Raw genomic sequence first — 21,045 nt, 5'->3', positions numbered from 1 at the left:
CTAGGTATTTACACAAAGGATACAAAAATAGTGATCCGAAAGGGCACCTGCACCCCAGTGTTACAGCAGCATTGTCCACAACAGCCAAACTATGGAAAGAGCCCAGATGTCCATTGACAGATGAATGGATAAAGAAGATGTGGTGCATATGTGTGTATACACACACACACACACACACACACACACACACACGAATATTACTCAGCCATCAAAAAATGAAATCTTACCATTTGCAACATGGATTATGCTAAGCGAAATAAGTCAATCAGAGAAAGACAATTATATGATTTTACTCCTTTGTGTAATTTAAGAAACAAAACAGAAGATCATAGGGGAAGGGAAGGAAAATTAAAATAAGAGGAAATCGGAGAGAAAGATAAACCATTACAGACCCTTAATATAGGAAACAAACTGAGGGTTGCTGGAGGGGAGAGGAGTGAGGGCATGGGGTAACTGGGTGATGGGCATTAAGGAGGACACGTGATATAATAAGCACTGGGTGTTATATGTAACTCATGAATCCCTGAACTCTACCTCTGAAACAAATAATACACTATATATTAATTAATTGAGTTAAGTAAAATAAAATTTAAAGAAAAAAGAAAAAAAATAAGACTCTGGTAAGAAATGAAACAAACACTACAGACTGAGAGAAAATGTTTGCAAACTAAATAACCTACAAAGGACTTGCTATGATCTGAATGTTTGTGTCCCACAAAATTCATATGTTGAAACCTAGTCCCCCCTCGATGTGATGATACCAGGAGGTGAGGACTTTGACAGGTGATTAGTTATGAGGTTGGAGCTCTCATAAATGGTATAGGGCTCTGATAAAAGTGACCTTCCACCAAGCTCCCTAGTCCTCTTCCTACCATGTGAGAACATAGCAAGAAGGTGGCAATCTGCAACTCAGAAGAGGACCGTCACTAGAACCAGACCATGCTGATACCCGATGTTAGACCTCCAGACTTCAGAACTATAAGAATTAAGTTTCTGTTGGTTTTAAGCCATTCAGCCTATGGTATGTTGTTATATCAGCCAGAATGGGTTAAAAATACTAGTATGTATAATATATTAGGAAGCATCAAAACTCAGCATTAAAAAATATCCAGTTAGACAATAGATAAAAGAAATGAACAGACATTTTACTGAAGAGGATGTACACATAGCACATAAACACATGAGAATATGTTCAATACCATTAGATATTAGAGAAATACAAATAAAAACCAAACTACCCACCTCTTAGAATAGCTAAGATGAAATATAATGGCAACACAAAATGCTCTTGAAGATGCAGAGTAACTAGATCATGCATACATTACCAGTGGGGATGTAAAATGATTCAGCCATTCTGGAAAATCATTTGTCAGTTTCTTTTAAAACTAAATATGCACAGGGAAATGCAGCTGTATGAGTGGAGGAGGGAGTCATGGGCTCAGGCTGGAGATGAAGGCAGGAATCAGAACTTGGAGGGCCTCAGAAGTCACACAGAGGGCAGCAGGAGGCCCCTAAAAGCTTTCCATGGTGTATGGCAAGATAGCCTTCATGTGCTGTGCAGTTATTTTTCACTTGGATATTTTAAAACTAGAGAGACTATGGGATAAAAGAGACTTGCCAACAAGTTACTATTGCATTGTAGATATTAAAACATGTCAATACCTAGAGAAAAATATGTCAGAGCATTAACTCTAGAGCTACCATGCCTGGATTTAAATCTTTGTTCTATCACTTGCTAGCTATGTGACCTTAGGCAAATTGCTCAGCTTTTTAGTGCCACAGTTTCCTCATCTATAAAATGGAATAATAGCAGAATTGCTTCAGAGAAAATAAATGAATATAATAAAATGCCTAGAACACTGCCTAGAATACAGATAATGTTCTAGAAGTCTTTGATATTATAATTTATAAGATCCTACACATAGGAGTCTTTGAATATGACCCTCAAAGGCACCCTGTTTGGTACTAAGGGAGACAGTTCTGTTAGACTATGTCCAAAGGGCCTCATTAACTACACATGGTAAGGTTACCAAGGTGGACCTTGTTAAAATATCAATTCTCTTTTAACTCTGTTTGGCAGCAAAGACTCCAAGGAGACCATTAAAGTGACACCCTGGGGTATTTCAGAAGTGTTCTCTGCATCCTTGTGCCACCAGCTGGACAGGCCTGTCAGGGTAGCCCAAAGCAAAACTTGTGTGAAGGCCAAACGTATCTTTGATATTAGATACCAATATACTCTCCTTCCAAACTTGAAAAGATGCAATACTTTCATTACTAAATGAAGATACCTCTCCGATCTTGCCATTACTGCATGGGCTATTACCTTTAGATCCTTATTTTAAAGTATAAGTTTTTACTTAATATTTATAGTGAATAGTTAATGAAATTTCCTGGCATTTAGTAAATTTTGGAGCTCACATTTGTTTCTTGAATCCTACAGCTTACTTCTTTGTTTGGTTTTCTTCTTGCTGAAGTATATATTTGATAGTTCTTTTAATAAGAATGTGTGGGTGGTAAATTCTTCTGGTAATTGTTAGCATGAAACTGCTCTATTTTTCATTTAGTCATGAATAATAATTTATCTGTGTATAAAATTCTAGGTTTACAGTTACTTTCAGCACTTTCAATTTGTTATTCCATTGTCTTTTAGCATTTATTGTTGCTGATGCCTCTTGATTTAATTGGTCATGCTATGGTTGATAATAGGTTGCTTCTCTCTGGTGCCTTTTAGCATTTTTCTCTTTATTCTAATGTTCTACAACTTTACCACTATATGTCTATGCATTTATTTATTTTAAAAATTCTGCTGAGTACTTGGAGTACACTTTTGCTCTGGAAAATTGCTCTGATCGTTGCTCCATTCTGCTCTTAACTGAATTTCTGGCTTCACGAATGTAGAAGCCTCACTATGCATCCATAATGTTTTCTTTCTAGGTTGTTTTTCTTTTTCTTTTTTTGCGTGGTTTTTCTTTTACTTTTGTTTCTCTTGTTTTATACTTGTTTCTGGGTGATTTTTCCAATACTGTTTTCTAATTGACTGACCCCTCTTAAACTCTATTCTAGAATTTATACCAGGCTGCATTGCCCCCTTCTGGAAGACCCAGGGCTTTAGTTTCACCCATTCTTTGATATTTCCAATCCAGTAAGTCCTTTTGGACTTTGAACTCAACTTTGAATATATTATTGGTTACTGCTTTGTGTTTGGAACAGAGGGGATAATTAGAGGATTAATTAAATATATCAGTTTGTGCATCTAACCACTGTTTTTCAAAGTTGTATGTTATAAAACCTTGCTGAAGTATTTAGCATTCTATAGTACAAATGCATGTTATATATACATCTTTGGCTAAAAGAGCCAAAGTGGATCATTTGAAATGTCTAAGTAAGTTTTAAATTCAGGAGCAAAAACACCTTTAGACATATGGAGACAAAGTTCTTAAAATACTTAATTAGTTCATCAACAGATGTCAAAATGAGTCATTACAGTAAGCATCACAGTAAAAAATTGAACACTAAATTTTTTTTTTACATTTTTAAAATAATTTTAACAACTATTCAGAAAACAAGTCTAAGTTCCTAAAATATAACAAATACTTCTGAAATTGCTTTAATGCCTATAGAATTTTATGCCTTTATTATATTTTATTACAGAATAACTTAATTTTGTAGTAGCATCTCTTGGTATTTATGTTATTACAAGCTCTTTTACTAACTTTTCTGGAAAACTGAAGCTCTGTCACTACTTCTTTGGTTAACTTTAACTTTTCACTGTATCTTCTAACACTTTCCATCTTCTAATACAAAATACTTCCAAATTCAGTATTTGCTTTCCACCCCAGTAGCATCATAGCTTCATATATTGCAAATAGTATGCTTGAAAAGTCTCATCACTTGATAATTCTATACATAATTTCTATTTTTTACCATTATACAAATGTGAGCTCTCTTGTGAGAAGTAGTTATATATAGTGGAAAAGAACATGCAATCTGCAGACCAACTGCCAATGTTCAAAGTGTTGAGACCATGAGCAAGTTTCTAAAGCATAGTATGCCAGTTTCCTTAACTGTAAAATGGCGATATTAATAGTGTCAAACTCATTGAGTTGTTGGAATGATTTAGTGAGTTATCATAAGTGCTTAGAATAGTGCCTTATATGCAAGAGTTGCATATATTTCATATATTGATAGGTGTAAAACTTATGGCTGTAAAAGCTATCCTATATGTGCTTAAAATAATTTCCTTTTATAACCCAAACTGATACTGATTGTTAGTCATAAAATAATTAAACTACTTTTTAGAGAGTGATGTTGAAATGAGAAAAATGAACATATGAGAAATATCTTAGGAATAATTTATGCAATTCTGTGTCATAATTGTTTATAGCATACTAAAAAACAATAGGAATGAACAAGCAGTACTAAGAAACATAATGTTCTTTAAAGGGTAAAATAAGTCTTGAGTTACTGTTAACATCAATTACCATATTTCTTTGCTTCTCATTTATTAAAATATTTTAAGAGTTGAATGTGGATCTCTTAGGACACTTTCAGTGGAAATTCCATTTTAAATGCATAGCTTTTAAAAGGTAAACTTTATTATAAGTGAAACTTTAAAAGAATCAAATTCAAGGGGCACCTGAGTGGCTCAGTCATTAAGCGTCTGCCTTCAGCTCAGGTCATGATCCCAGGGTCCTGGGATTGAGCCCCGCATCGCATCAGGCTCCCTGCTCAGCGGGAAGCCTGCTTCTCCCTCTCCCACTCCCCGTGCTTGTGTTCCTTCTCTCGCTTTGTCTCTCTCTGTCAAATAAATAAACTCTTTAAAAAAAAAGAATCAAATTCAAATAAGCAAATTAACTACTACATATTTTTCTACTTTTCCTAAAATGTACTATTCTTTAATTTCAAGGTTATGCAACTTTCACCCTGTCACTTTTATATCAGAAGCATACTAGGTTATTTAAATATAAATCTGCAATACTATTAATTCAATGGCAATATATTCAGATGTAAACCAAAATGGACCTAGTTATGGAAAACCTGAATTAATTTTGCAACATATTATTTAACAAAATACTTTCAATAAAACTTTTATGCCAACAGAAATATGACAAAAGTTTTTATACTTCTAGTCATATTAGCAACATGTAAGATGCACCAACAACTTTGTAGCAGTTTTATGTGAAGAAAAATATTCCCATATTCCATGTACACTTCCAGATTTCAGAAAAGATAACATATGAAAAGAAAATGGGTAGTTCTGAGTTGAAGAAATGTTCCCTATTTGTATGTCTGTCCTGATTTATTTTATGTCTTTAATGCAAAGTACTTAAATCTAAGTACTTTAGCAATATAAATTTAGGTTACTGCATTAGCATCATAGCAACATAAGACATCTCTCCTTTTCTGCCCATCCAACAACAAATTTGGCATTCATCCACAAATAATAGTGTCTGTGTGGGAGTTGTCAAATACAGCACTAAGTACCAATGGACCAAGGAAGAATAGTATCATCCCAAAGTTAGCAGAAGGAAGGAAATAACAAATATCAGAACCGAAATAAATGAAAAAGAAGCCAGAAAAACAAAAGAAGAGAAGAATAAAACTAAGAGCTATTTTTTTTACATTTTTTTACTGTTATGTTAATCCCCATACATTACATCATTAGTTTTAGATATAGTGTTCCATGATTCATTGTGCATAACACCCAGTGCTCCATGCAGAACGTGCCCTCTTTAATACCCATCACCAGGCTGACCCATCCCCCCCACCCCCCTCCCCTCTAGAAACCTCAGTTTGTTTTTCAGAGTCCATCATCTCTCTCCAGATATTATCTTATATGCAGAAAATTCTAATTACTCCACTAAAAAACTGTTAGAACTCAATACATTCAGTAAAGTACAGGATACAAAGTCAGCATACAGTAAGAACTTGTGTTTCTATACACTAACAATAAAACATCTAATAGAAATAAAGGAAAAAATCTATTCACAGTAGCATCAAAAGCAATGACATACTTAGGAATACATTTAATCAAAGAGGTGAAATACCTGAACACTGAAAACTATAATATTTTGATTAAAGAAGCTGAAGACACAAATGGAAGAAAATTCCATGTTCATGAATCGTAAGAAATGATATTGTTAAAAATACCTATACTACTCAAAGCCATCTATAGATTGAATGCAATCTGTATCAAAATTCCAATGCCATCTTGACAGAAATAGAAAAAGAAATCCTAAAATTTGTATGGAGCCACAAAAGACCCTTTATAACCAAAGGAATCATGAGAAAGAAGAACAAAGCTGGAGTGCAGCTTTGCACTCCCATGTATTTTTTGCAGCATTATTCACTATGGCCAAGGCATGGAAACAACCTAAGTGTCCATCAATAGATGAATGGAATGAATAGAGATTATGTATATATGCAATATTATTCAGCAATAAGAAATGAATTTCTCCATTTGCAGCAACATGGATAGACCCTGAAGGCATTATGCTAAGTGAAATAAGTCAGACAGAAAAAGACAAATACTGCATAATCTCACTTAAATGTGGAATCTAAAAAAGCCAAACTCATAAAAACAGAGAATAGAATGGTGATTGCTAGGTATTAGGGGATTGGGGAAATGAGGAAATGTTGGTTAAAGGGTACAGACTTCCATTTAGAAGATGAAAGAGTTCTGGGTATCTAAGGCAAAACGTTTTGGTTATACTTACCAATAATGTATTAAATATTTGAAGGTTGTTAAGAGAGTAGTTTTTAAGTATTCTCACGGGAAAAAAGAAATGTAATTATGTGACATGATAGAGGTATTAGCTAACACCATGCTGGTTATCATGTTAAAATAAAAGTATATCAAATCGACACATTGTTTGCCTTAAACTTACACAATGTTATATGTCAGTTATATTTCAAAAAAGCTGACGATGTTTTTAGTTAAAAAATAAAAATGAGAAATGTACATTTATTTAGACTATATCAGCATATATTTATATTTCTATAAATTTTAGGCAGATAGCTTATACTATCTATATACTGTATTATGTATAAGTTATATAACATATATTGCTTTCTTATTGTTGTATGTTATGTTAAATAAACAATATTCCCATATGATTCACTAGTCCAGCCCCTGAAAAAGCAGCATGTATATAGTGGATAATGTTGGACTACCAGAAACTTAACAAAGTTGGATCCATAATCACAGATGTTGTACAGGCATAATGTCTCAGCAGAGCAACAGACTCTGAAATTCATGCATGGCTATTAACATGGTAAATTCATTGTTTTCAATTTAACCAGAAAGAGAATCAGAAGTTTGTATTCTCTTGAAATAGACAACAATATATATTCATTGTCTTGCTGCAGGGCTGCATCTTGCCTCACTGACTACAGCTGTCTGTCCCAATAAAGACTGAAGACGACATAATCTTCTGGATATTGATATTCTGCAGATTATAATATTTGCTCACTGTATTAACTGACCTCAGAGTAATAGAGGGGCCCTAAAGTAAGATCCCGAAATGCATAAATCATAAAGAAATTGATGCATTTCAAAACATTGAAATTTAAAATTCAAAGGCAAGAGAATTAATTAGGTTATCTAATAGGAGGAATGAGAAAGGGGAGGTGCACAAGGTTCTCCAAAGGTTTGTTTGGTTCTATTTTTCAAGTGAGATGATTGGTACTTGGTTGTTTTTATTATCATTATTATTATTTATATTGTGCATTTATATGTTATACTGTTATTTTACACATGTGTTGCTCAATAAATTTTTTATGAGTTAGCAGAGCTCTTATCAAAGAAACAGAGATAAAATTTAATTATTATAGAAAAGAATAATGCATCGAAAGCAATAAAAAAGAGATTATATAACATTGGAAACAGATCTGTAGGATAGGTTTGAGAAATTCAAACAAAATAGAATGGGAAAGAACATAACACTTAAAAAGTTAAGAGAAAAAAATGGTGCTATAGACAAAGCATAACTGACATCTGGTATTCTAGAACAAAAGGAAGATAAGTATGTTTTAAATGCATAGAGCAAAAATTCCCTGATATAGATGAAGAAAGAATAAACGTTTCAGTGGTACAGAATAATGAACATCAGAGATAACTTAGTAAAGCTACTGGACTTTAAGGATAAAGAAGTAATTATATGGACATTGGAACAAAATATTAGGTTGGCCTTATAATTCTTTACTGCCATATTCAAAGATGAGAATGAGATAATAAATAGATAACCTAAAATTCTAATGAAAGTCATACCCAGCATGTTGCTATTCAAAAATCAAATCAAGAAACACAATATTCTTAAACATTCAATAATTAAGAACTTGCAGCATCTATGAATATACTTCTTGAAAAATACCTGTTGAGAATAAATGCTAACCGACCTGAAAGTTGACTGGCAAAGCCACAATAAAGAGATGGATTATTAGCATTGAATCATTTTCATATGAAACAAAGGCTAACAACTGTAAACTCTGTGATTAAAAATGGAATATAAATGTTATAAATATGCATATAGTAATGATAATATAATAATCTTCAGGGGATAGAGAAGTGGGGTATAAGTTATCTTCCTTCTTAGTGGAATAATATTCATATCTCTGATGACAGGGAAGTACAGGCAATTTAAATTCAGCCAGTGGTAGCAGTGTTAACATTTTACCAGTTAAGACATAGTTTAGTCATAAGATTCTATACCTTATAATTTTTTTTTCAAATATTCTGTTTTTTATACTGTCTGAATTTGTATTTATATAGGTACATTTTAAAATATTTTTATTAAAATATATATTGCCTACCGAAAAAGCCCAAGTAATATGTGTACAATTTGATGAATTATAACAGTGAAAATATCAGTGTAACCACCAACAGGTTAAGAAATAGAACAATGCTAGAATCTCAGAGATCTCTTTTGTGTCCCTTTCTAATTACATCTCCCTATCTCCTTCCCAAATGTAACAACTAACCTGACTTCCAACATCAGAAAGTTTTGGAAATTTATATAAATAGAAAATAATGTTTTATAGCTAGCTCTTTTGCCCAAGGATATACTGCTCTTGTCAATTTTTTCTGCCTCAGCTGTTGTGGCTCAAATTAGCAATTCCTTAATGGCTAATGAAATTTCACAGCTCTTCATGTTTATTGGCTATTTGGATATATTCCTTTGTGAATGACTATTCAGGTTCAACCTGTTTTTTTTTTTTTTTTTAATCATCTCTTTGTTTTATTGGTTTTTAGAAGTTCTGTAAGTTTTCAAGATACAAGTCTTTTGTGGGTTTTATATGTATTAAATATCATTTAGTGTCTTGGCTTGTCACTTTTATAAAGTTCTCTTTTGATTACATCTAATTTTAGATCACTACAAATTATCAACCTTTTCTCTTATAGTCAGTGATTTTTGTGTCCTGTTAAAGAAAATATTGACTATTCCTTGTTTGCAAAGATATTCTCCTATGTTATCTTCTAGAAGCTTTATTCTTTGGCTGTTCACATCAGTACTAATATCTAATTTCTTTTTTTTTTTAAGATTTTTATTTATTTTTTGACAGAGAGAGAGACAGCGAGAGAGGGAACACAAGCAGGGGGAGTGGGAGAGGGAGAAGCAGGTTTCCCTACTGAGCAAGGAGCCCAATGTGGGGCTCGATCCCAGGACCCTGGCATCATGACCTGAGCTGAAGGCAGATGCTAAATGGTTGAGCCACCCAGACGCCCCCTAATATCTAATTTCAATGGAGATTTGTGAAGAAGATATTGAAGAAGGAGTTTGAAGTGTGAGGGGTGATATTTTTAACAGCTTTATTGAGGTATACAAAAAAAAACTGCACATGTTTAATGTATGCAGTTTAAGAATTTTGGACATATCAATACACTTGTGATACTATTAGCACAATCAAGGTAATAAACATACCCATCACCTCCAAAAACTTCTTTTTGTTTGTTTGTTTCTCTTTTATGTGTATGTGTGGGGAGGGAGATAAGAGCACTTAACATAAGCTCTACACTCTTAACAAATTTTTAAGTATATCATACTGCATTGTTAACTATAGACACTGTGCGGTACAATGGATTTCTAGTGGTTATTCATCTAAAATAATTGAAACTTTATACCATTAAACAGTACCCCATTTCCCCTTCCCTTCAGGCTCTGGCAAAGACCATTTTTTCTCTGTTTCTATAAGTATAATATAGGTGCCTGATATAAGTGGAATCATACAGTATTTGTCTTTCTTAGATTGGCTTATTTCACTTAGCATAATGTCTTCAAGTTTCATCCATGTTATTGCAAATCTTAGGATTCCTTCCTTTTAAAGACTGTTTAATACTTCCTTTTAGGTATGTAACTCATTTTGTTTATCCATTTATCTTTCTATGGACCTTTGGGTTGTTTCGGTATCTTGGCTATTGTGAATAATGCTGCAGTGAACATGGCTGTAGATATCTCTTCAAGATCCTGATTCCTTTGGATATATAACCAGAAGTGAAATGGTATTGCTGGATCATGTGGAAGCTCGCTTTACTTTTGTGAGGAATCTCAATACTGTTTTCCAAGTGAATACACCATTTTAAATTCCCACCAACAGGGCACAAGTGTTCTCTTTTCTCCACATTTTTGCCAACATGGTGTTTTTATTTATCCATGTATTTACTCTTTCCAATGCTCTTTTTTCTTTCTTATATCTCCATACTTCCATATGGGGTCATTTTCCTTCTGCCTTAAAAATTCTGTATATTTCCTTTTGGAGGGTCTGCTGGTGATACATTCTTACAGTTTTCCTTTGTCTGAAAGTGTCTTTATTTTTCCTTCATTTTTAATAGTGATTTTACTGGGTTAAATTTTAAGTCAGCAGGTTTTTATTTGTTTTCAGCACTTGTAATTCAGTTGTTTCCTGGTCTCATTTTTTTGTAATTGATAAATCAATTATTGGTCTAATTTTTGCTCCTTTGAAGGCAAGGTGTTTTTAACCTCTTGTTAAAAGGTTATTTGTCTTTGGTTTTCAACAGTGTAACTCTGTACACAGTTGTAATTTTCTTAGTTTTTATCATGCTTTGGATATATTTTAATTCTTTAATATATAACTTGATGCCTTTTATCAGTTTTGGAAAATGCTCACCTGTTACCTGTTCAAAATCTACTTCTGTTACATTCTTTCTGTGCTCTGTTTTGTGGAGTCCAGTTACATCTGTATTAGGACTTTTCATTGTGTTACGTAAGTCTCATATAAACTCTGGTTGTTATTCTGGCATATTTTCCATTCTACTAATTCTTTTTCCAACTGTATCTAATATGCTACTGAACACAATAGTTGAATTTTTATAGCCAGTTTTTGGGTTTTGAGTTCTAAAACTTCCATTGGGTTCTTTTTTATAGTTTCTTCTTCTTTTCTAAAACCCTTCTTATCTGATTTCTGAATATACTAATTACATTTATGATATTTATGTTATTGATAACTATAAGTCTGTTTTTGATAACTATAAGCACTGGGTCTTCTATAGCTCTATTTCTTTCTCTCTCCCTCTTTCCCTCTCTCTCCCTCCCTCCCCTTTTTTAATCATTTGGTCTTATTCCCTGATATATCTGGTAATGCTTGATTGAATGCTGCTCATTGTGTATGAACAATTGTATTGATTGGGTGCTGCTAATTGTGTATGAACAATTGTAAGGGCAGTTTTTGGCTCTGGCTAATGTTATTTTCCTCCAGGAATAATTTGCTTTTACCTCTAGAAAGCAGTTATGTAAGGGCAGAATCACTTTCACACAGAGATTGAGTTAACTTCATAGTGTACTTTAGCCTTTGTGGAAACCAGATTTATCTGTGATTCACTCCTATTTCTGGAGTTTAGCCAGCTTCTCAGGAGTTCTTATGAGAAACCTTTCTCCTTGCTGGACTCTAAACTTCAACTTTTGTATGTCGAGCTATTAATACTTTGGAATCAGTGCTCATCTTATCAGCTTCTCATTGTGATTTGGCAAATGGCCAGATTAAAGGCTAGGTGAAATGTAGGTTCTTCCTTTCTCTCTGGGAACTTTACACATTAAGTACTTGCTGCCTTGTTAGCTTTGTGATGTTAATGCTTATGTTTTTAATTCCCAACAATTACTGTTGCTCTCAGTGGAAGGATTGGTCAGTAGGATGCTAGTCTGCCTTTATTGGAAATGTAAACGATTTTATTTATTTTAAAGGCCATATTTCTTAATTTAAGAAGGTATAGGAATACATTTTTGACAGTAATTTGCGGTTTGGAGAGGGACCTCTTACACTTTGGTAATTGTAAAACTAGTAAATTTTTGTCCAAGTTGTTGAAGAAGGTACTTGGACAGAAAGAAAAAGAAAGCAGTTGGTAAGGCTCTTGACCTTACATTTGCTCTCATTTTGACTTTGTTTTGCTTTTATATTTCATGAATTGTTTCAGACTCCAGCCTAGCTTTATGGAGTCATAGAAACATAAAATATTTGAGTTGAAGTTAGACTTCATCTTTAACATTTTTCAAATTAAATCCCCTATTTCCATTTTGTCATTATATCCTATCATTTCTTCTTTCTGCAGGCTATTAGGTTTACTTTCTACTCTCTTTATTTCCATTGTCACCATCTTTATCATGTCGGGTATGAAACACATTTTACATCCTGTATTTCTAAGGTAAGTAGTTTAAATTCTCCAACTCTCTTTCTACTACAGTGGAATTGTTACTTGATAGGTATTTTCAAGAGACCCGCTAACCCACCTAAGAGCAGAGTGTTGGTAGGAGGATGGAACAAATATCTTCAAGGAAAGAGTCAATCTCAGATTAGAGGCCAAAGATAAAATTTCTACTGGCTGTTTCATAAGTGGACAATTTATACTTATTGTCAATGAGCCTACTGTGATTGTGTGAAGGGACCTATTTCCTTATAGTATATGCTTGAATAATTCTCCAACTAATCTCACTATTTTCAAATGTATCCTTCTAGTACTTGCTGGAGTAAACTATCTAAAATACAAATATGAGCACATTAATAGATTACATTACTATATTAATATACATATTACATAGTAACATATATTAATATCATTCTTCAAACCTTTCAATAGGTCCCCGTTACTTAAACATAAAGTTCAAGTTCCTTATGCTTTTTATGGTTTGTCTCATACCTCCACTCCAGTTTATCTAAATCTAAATCTTTCTACCTTACATATATATTATGGCATTTTGGCCATAACACAGGTACTCTTTACATACATGAGATTATAGGTATGTGATTACATCATGTGGAAATTTAACACACATCTTGTGAGGAGACTCTCTTGCTGGCTTAATAAAGTAAGCACTCGTGTTGGGGGAGCCCATATGCCAAAAAAACTGAGTAGACCTCCAGGAACTAAAGGCAACCTTCAGCCAACAGCTAGCCAGGAACTGGTATTCTCAGTTCTATAACAATAATTGAATTCTGCCAACAACCTGAGTGAGTTTGGTTGTGGATCTTTGCCTAGTCGAACTTCTTATGGACCTACAGTCCTTACTTATAAATGGAATGCAGAATTGAGAGTCTGAAGCAGAGAACACAGCTAAACTGTCCCCAGATTTATCTCACACCAAAACTGTGAGCTATAATAAATGAGTGGTATTTTAGACTGCTAAGTTTGTTATGATACCTTTTGCACAACCACAGAATACTAATACTCACTTTATGCTGTTTCTTTTGCATGTATAATTCCTTCAGCCATGATGCTGTACCTACTGACCTTTGCTCAGATAACAAACTACTATTTGCCATTGATGACACAATTTATCACTTTTACAAAGCCTGTGAATTCTTCCCTAATTCTGCCTTTTTGCAAAACACAAATAATCTTTCATCTTGCTCCTTAGCTTAATAATTTTAAACCTTAATTTTTGTGCTATTTCACACTATAGTAGGTACATTTATTTTCCATACCCTAAACCTGAGGATAGGGCCTGTATCATGTTTATCTTTGTGTTCACAGTACCTACCATCTGCCTAGTACTATAGGTACCCAAATATCCCTTGTTAAACTCTTATCCAGCATCTTACTATTGCTCTACTTTACTCTTGTTATTCCCTTCCCTAGAATATCCTTTCTGTCTCCTTCCCTTTATGCAAATCTAAATCATTATTCAAGGTCACCTGCAATTTATTCAATTCCTCTTATTATCTGTGAATATGTATGCTTAAGTCTAAAAATTCATAACAAAGACAAAGTATAGATTTGATTGCAGAAGGTAGGGAAGTTGCCTGGTTTTCTTACCATGCCTCACTGCTCAGAGCTACTTCTTGTTCTCCATTCTGTGCTGGATAGAAACACTGCCTGTTGCAGTGAAGCAAAGCATCAATTAAAAGCAAACTGTTTCTGTACCCTTACTGTACTTTCATCTAAATTTCCTGTGTTTAATCATTCATGTTTTTGAGGGGCATCAAAAACTTGATTGTTTTAGTTTAATAGGGTTGCAGGGGGGAAGTTTGTAACAAATAAGAAACAAATGGCTTGTAACATTACTAAGCAAAATATATATACTTTGATAAGAAAATTTCAGAAATACCAGTGAACAATAAATTAAGTACATAGTCAATTTACTGGAGGGGAAAAAGACCTTTGTTTTGACAACTAATTATTGTATGCTCTCTTTGGTTCCAGTATCATGCTAAAATGTTTTACATATATACACCATCTTATTTAAGGCTTCCACAGTATTGTGGGTCAGCATGGTATAACTGTTAAACAGCAGAGATTGTGGACTAATAATAATGCCTTTTTTTCCCATGGAGTTATGGAGATATCCTGAATTAATATATAATTGTGGAGTAATAATAATGCCTTTTTCCTGCCATGGAGTTAATGTAAAGTACTCTTAGAAAAGTGCCTAACATTTAGTAAATGCTAGCTATTATTATTATTATTATTATTATTATTATTATTATTATTATTACTACTACTACTACTATTATTGAAAAAACATACTTACAGAGCTCAAGTTACTGGCTAAAGGAACATCCCTAATAGGTGCAGCTTCTAAAGTTTAAACCTAATCTGTCTGACTCTAAATCCCATGATCTTAACCACTAGGCTATCTTGCATGGTAATCATTTTTTAGGTTTATTAGAGACAAGGAAGTGTAAATTGAAATAATGACATTTCTCATTCAAATAAGCAAAGATTAAAACAAAATGTGGAACCAAATCTCAAAATTGCCTTGTAGAAGTGAAACCACTGAAATTAGCAGTCTAATATTATTGCAGGAATTTAAATGATTAGACCTTGATAAAACTAATTCTATCATATATAACATATTATTTAATAGTTTCTATCCTAAGTGGGAAAAAAAAACAAGAAACTAGTTACAAAGATCTTGATCCCTGAATTGTTTACAATACCCTTGACTGTCCAAGAATAGTACAATGGTGGGGTGCCTGGGTGGCTCAGTCTGTTAACAACTGCCTTCAGCTCAGGTCATGATGTCAGGGTCCTGGGATCAACCCCAAGTCAGGCTCCCTGTTCAGTGGGGAATCTGCTTCTCCCTTTCCCCCTGCTGGTTCTCCCCCTCCCCCCTCATGCCTGTACATCCACATATAGTCTCTCTCTCTCTCAAATAAATAAATAAAATCTTTAAAAAAAAGAATAGTACAATGGTTAAGTTGTGTTATTGAATATTTCATTTTTATATACTTACATTATTGGATATTATATTGCTATTAAAGTCATGTTTTTATTTTGTTTTTTTTTTGAGAGAGAGAGAGCACATGCATGTGTGCACACAAGTAGGGGTGGGGGTTGGGGGGGAGGGGCAGAAGGAGAGAGAGAGAGAGAATCTTAAGCAGGCTCCATACCCAGCACAGAGCCCGATGTGGAGCTTGATCCCATGATCAAGGGATTCCCAAAATCAGGAATCCAAAGCTTAACTGACAGAGCCGCCGAGGTGCCCCTAAAGTCATGTTTTTAAATAATACTATCATATAGAAAGATAGTAAAATAAGGCTATTTTTAAAATAGAATAAAAAGATAATTTTGGTGCATTTTATGAAAGAATTACCTAAGAAAAATTTTGTGTACAAAATAAAATCTAGGGGCACCTGGGTGGTGCAGTCCATTGAGCACCAATTCTTGATTTCAGCTCAGGTCATGATTTCAGGGTCATGAGGTCAGGCCCATGTTGGGCTCCAGGCTCACCATGGAGTCTGCTTGGGATTCTCTCTCCCTCTGCCTGTGCCCCCCACCTCAAAATAAATAAATAAATCTTTTAAAAAATGAAATCTAAAGTATATAAAATCATAATTGAAATAGTGTTTATATATGGGTAGAATAAATGACTGATATTTTAATTTTCTATTTAAATATTTATTTACCATTTATACCTCTGTAATGAGCATGAGTTACATTTAAAACCAGAAAAAGGATAATATATGTGAGCATTCTTCTAGTTTTGGGGTTATTGGAAGACTAAAAATAAAGGATTGTGAATAACTTCAAAATATAGGGTATTTGTAAGATCATGAAAGCATTATTGCTATAAACAATCCACCAATTGATCTAATAATATAGGTTTCCCCACTATCTGAAAGTAGACGGTTCCTATGGAACCTTGTGTAAGCTGAAGTGGCATAACGCAAAGAAAAATTCCTATTAATTTTAATTTACATGGAAAAAATTTTGAGCATTCCACACCCAAAAAATCACCCCTCTTAGGCTTTTCTGTTACCTTAGGGCACATCTTGCTAGTAAATGCATGAAATAAATCAAGAGAAAGCACAGTTGCTCACAGATACAATTCAAAGCTACGGCGGTTGGGGGCTGAGATGTCAAGTGTAGTTCCTGGGGAAGGAGGTTGGCGACGCCACTCTCGCTGCTCAAGGTACACACTGCATCTGATGTAAAACAACTGCTGAACACTGTTTCCACTTCTCACCTTTTTCCATAAAAACGTAAATCCTCTTCACATTTCTTTCAGTTAATGAAAGCAGGTTCTAATATGAGTCTTCTGTGAAAGCTAAGTGGCATAACACAAACTCTGGAAAAGTGGGGGCTCCCTGTACTACACTATTGCCGCCCAAAGCTGGTATTTCAGGAGTAGAGATATTGTAACTTGAAATGAGTCTCAATGCATTTCCACTAATCTCATGATTCTGTGAATTGCCAGTGGATACTATGAGAGAAAGGAGGAAACACACTCAGCCCAGTCCATGTCTCATTCTCCTGTCCTATTTTTTCCATATCCTAGTGGTGATGAATAATGATCGACCATGGCCACGCCCGACCCTTTATAATCATTGCAAGAGCCTCATAGCCTATAAGCTCGTATCAACAGAGAACCCTATTTATATTTTCTATGTTTAACATAGCTCATAGTTGAGTCTTTTTAACTTTAGTGACAATGCTACCCAGGAGAAAAGAAGATGCAAAATATTCACGTCTTCACAAAATGTCAGTTATCAGCATGTACATATTGCATCTCCCTAATGACTTGGTTTGATAAAAGAGCAGAAAACATTACCTTGTTACTGTGAAATAAATGCTATGAATCAAAGCCTGACCTTCTGCATTCCCTCCATGGTAAGCCTGGCTGTGTGGCTCTTTTATGACAGCATTTAAACATATTTAAGTGTCTCTAATAATTGAAAATAGCCTTCCTGGCACCAATATGCCCTTTTATTTCTCCTCCCCCACACTGTCAAACTTCTTAAACTGTTGGCTCTCTCTACTTTCTCATTTTCTTTCTTTCATCAAAGAAAAGCAATTTAAGCTGGCTTCTACTCCCAGCACTCTACTGAGGACTATTGTTAACGTTACAAACAATCTTCATATTGCTCTATTCCATGGCCACCTTTGGGTCGTTATTTAAATTGATCTTACTACAGTATTTGACACTGATGAAGACTTCCTTTAGAAACATTTCTATTTCAGGGCACCCGTGGGGCTCAGTTGGTTAAGCATCTGACTCTTGATTTCTGCTCAGGTCATGATCTCAGGGTCAGGAGACTGAGTTCCACCTTGGAACTTCTCCCTCTCCCTCTGCCCTACCCCCTCACTCACTCTCTTGCTCTCGAAAGAAAGAAAGAAAGAAAGAAAGAAAAAAAAATTTTATTTCTTTGGCTTCTATGGAACACTGCTATTTCTTCTTTAATTCCTTTACATGGTTGCCTTTTCTTTGTCTTCTTTGTAAATCTTCCCTTCCCTACTATGTTTATGCCACAAATCTGTGACATCTGTGACATCCGTATCTTCTCACTCTCCATGGACAGAAACATACATTCCCACATTTACAAGTTATATACACTTTCTCCTAAGTTCAAAATTTGGGATAACTAATTTCCTTCTTTGAGGTTTTCATTTTGATTGTACCGGGGCCTCAAACTCAAAATATGTAAATCTACTAAGTTGTTTGAGTTTGGCTCTAACTTTCCCAATTTATCAGCTGTGTCACACTAGACATATTTATTTTTTATTTCTTTTGAAGGAGAAACTTTGGGAGAAGTAGGGTTTATTTATTTTTTTTAATTTTTTTATTAACATATAATGCATTATTTGTTTCAGGGGTACAGGTCTGTGATTCAACAGTCTTACACAATTCACAGCGCTCACCATAGCACATACCCTCCCCAATGTCCGTCACCCAGCCACTCCATCCCTCCCACCACCCTCCACTCCAGCAACCCTCAGTTTGTTTCCTGAGATTAAAAGTCTCTTATGGATTGTCTCCCTCTGTGGTTTCTTGTTTTTTCATTTTTCCCTCCCTTCCCCTATGATCCTCTGTGTTGTTTATCAAATTCCTCATATCCGTGAGATCATATGATATTTGTGTTCTCTGATTGACTTATGTCACTTAGCATAATACCCTCCAGTTCCATCCACATCATTGCAAATGAGAAGATTTCATTTTTTGATGGCTGCATAATATTCCATGGTATATATATACCACTTTTTCTTTATCCATCCATCTGTTGATGGACATATAGGCTCTTTCCGTACTTTGGCTATTGTGGACATTGCTACTATAAACATCGGGGTGCATGTACCCCTTCGGATCACTACATTTGTATCTTTGGGGTAGATACCCAGTAGTGCAGTTGCTGGGTCGTATGGTAGCTCTATTTTCAACTTTTTGAGGAACCTCCATACTGTTTTCCAGAGTGGCTGCACTAGCTTGCATTCCCACTAACAGTGTAGAAGGGTTCCCCTTTGTTTGCATCCTCGCCAACATCTGTCATTTCCTGACTTGTTAATTTTAGTTATTCTGACTAGTGTGAGGTGGTATCTCATTGAGGTTTTGATTTGGATTTCCCTGATGCTGAGCGATATTGAGCCTTTTTCATGTGTCTGTTGGCCATTTGGATGTCTTCTTTGGAAAAATGTCTGTTCATGTCTTCTGTCCATTTCTTGATTGGATTATGTTCCTTGGGTGTTGAATTTGGTAAGTTCTTTATAGATTGTGGATACTAGCCCTTTATCTGATATGTCATTTGCAAATATCTTCTCCCATTCTGTCAGTTGTCTTTTGGTTTTGTTGACTGTTTCCTTTGCTGTGCAAAAGCTTTTTATCTTGATGAAGTCCCAATAGTTCATTTTTGCCCTTGTTTCCCTTGCCTTTGACGATGTTTCTAGGAAGAAGTTGCTATGGCTGAGGTCAAAGAGGTTGCTGCCTGAGTTCTCCTTTAGGATTTTGATGGACTCCTGTCTCACATTTAGGTCTTTCATCCATTTTGAGTCTTTTTGTGTGTGTGGCATAAGGAAATGGTCCAGTTTCATTCTTCTGCATGTGGCTGTCCAATCTTCCCAACACAATTTGTTGAAGAGACTGTCTTTTTCCATTGGACATTCTTTCCTACTTCGTCAAAGATTAGTTGACCATAGAGTTGGGGATTCATTTCTGGGCTCTCTATTCTGTTTCCATTGATCTATGTGTCTGTTTTTGTGCCAGTACCAATCTTGATGATTACAGCTTTGTAATAGAGCTTGAAGTCTGGAATTCTGATGCCACCAGGTTTGCCTTTTCTTTTTCAACATTTCTCTGGCTATTTGGGGTCTTTTCTGGTGCCATACAAGTTTTAGGATTATTTGTTCCATTTCTTTGAAAAAAGTGGATGGTATTTTGATAGGGATTGTATTAAATGTGTAGATTGCTCTAGGTAGCATAGGCATTTTCACAATATTTGTTCTTATAATCCATGTGAGCATGGAATGTTTTTCCATTTCTTTGTGTCTTCCTCAATTTCTTTCATGAATATTCTATAGTTTTGTGAGTACAGATCCTTTGCTTCTTTGGTTAGATGTATTCCTAGGTATCTTATGGTTTGGGGTGCAATTGTAAATGGGATCGACTCCTTAATTTCTCTTTCTTCTGTCTTGTTGTTGGTGTATAGAAATGCAACTGATTTCTGTGCATTGATTTTATATCCTACCACTTTACTGAATTCCTGTATGAGTTCTAGCAGTTTTGGGGTGGAGTCTTTTGGGTTTTCCACATAAAGTATCATATTATCTTCAAAAAGTGAGAGTTTCACTTCTTTGCTGATTCAGATGCATTTTGTTTCTTTTTGTTGTCTGATTGCTGAGACTAGGACTTCTAGTACTATGTTGAACAACAGTGGTGATAGTGGACATCCCTGCTGTGTTCCTGACCTTACGGGAAAAGCTCTCAGTATTTCCCCATTGAGTATAATATTCACTGTTGGTTTTTCATAGATGGCTTTTATGATACTGAGGTATGTGCCCTCTATTCCTACACTCTGAAGAGTTTTAATCAAGAAAGGATGCTGTACTTTGTCAAATGCTTTTTCTGCATCTATTGAGAGGCTCATATGGTTCTTGTTCTTTCTTTTATTAATGTATTGTATCACATTGATTGATATGCAGGTGTTGAACCAACCTTGAAGCCCAGGAATAAATCCCACTTGGTTGTGAAAAATCCTTTCTGTTGGATCCTATTGGCTAGTATTTTGGGGAGCATTTTGGCATCTATGTTCATCAGTGATATTAGTTTGTAGTTCTCCTTTTTGATGGGGTCTTTGTCTGGTTTCAGGATCAAGGTAATTCTGGTCTCT

Source organism: Phoca vitulina, unplaced genomic scaffold, assembly GCF_004348235.1.
Source record: "Phoca vitulina isolate PV1807 unplaced genomic scaffold, GSC_HSeal_1.0 scaffold24, whole genome shotgun sequence".
NCBI lineage: Eukaryota > Metazoa > Chordata > Mammalia > Carnivora > Phocidae > Phoca > Phoca vitulina.
Note: the sequence above shows the minus strand (reverse complement) of the source record.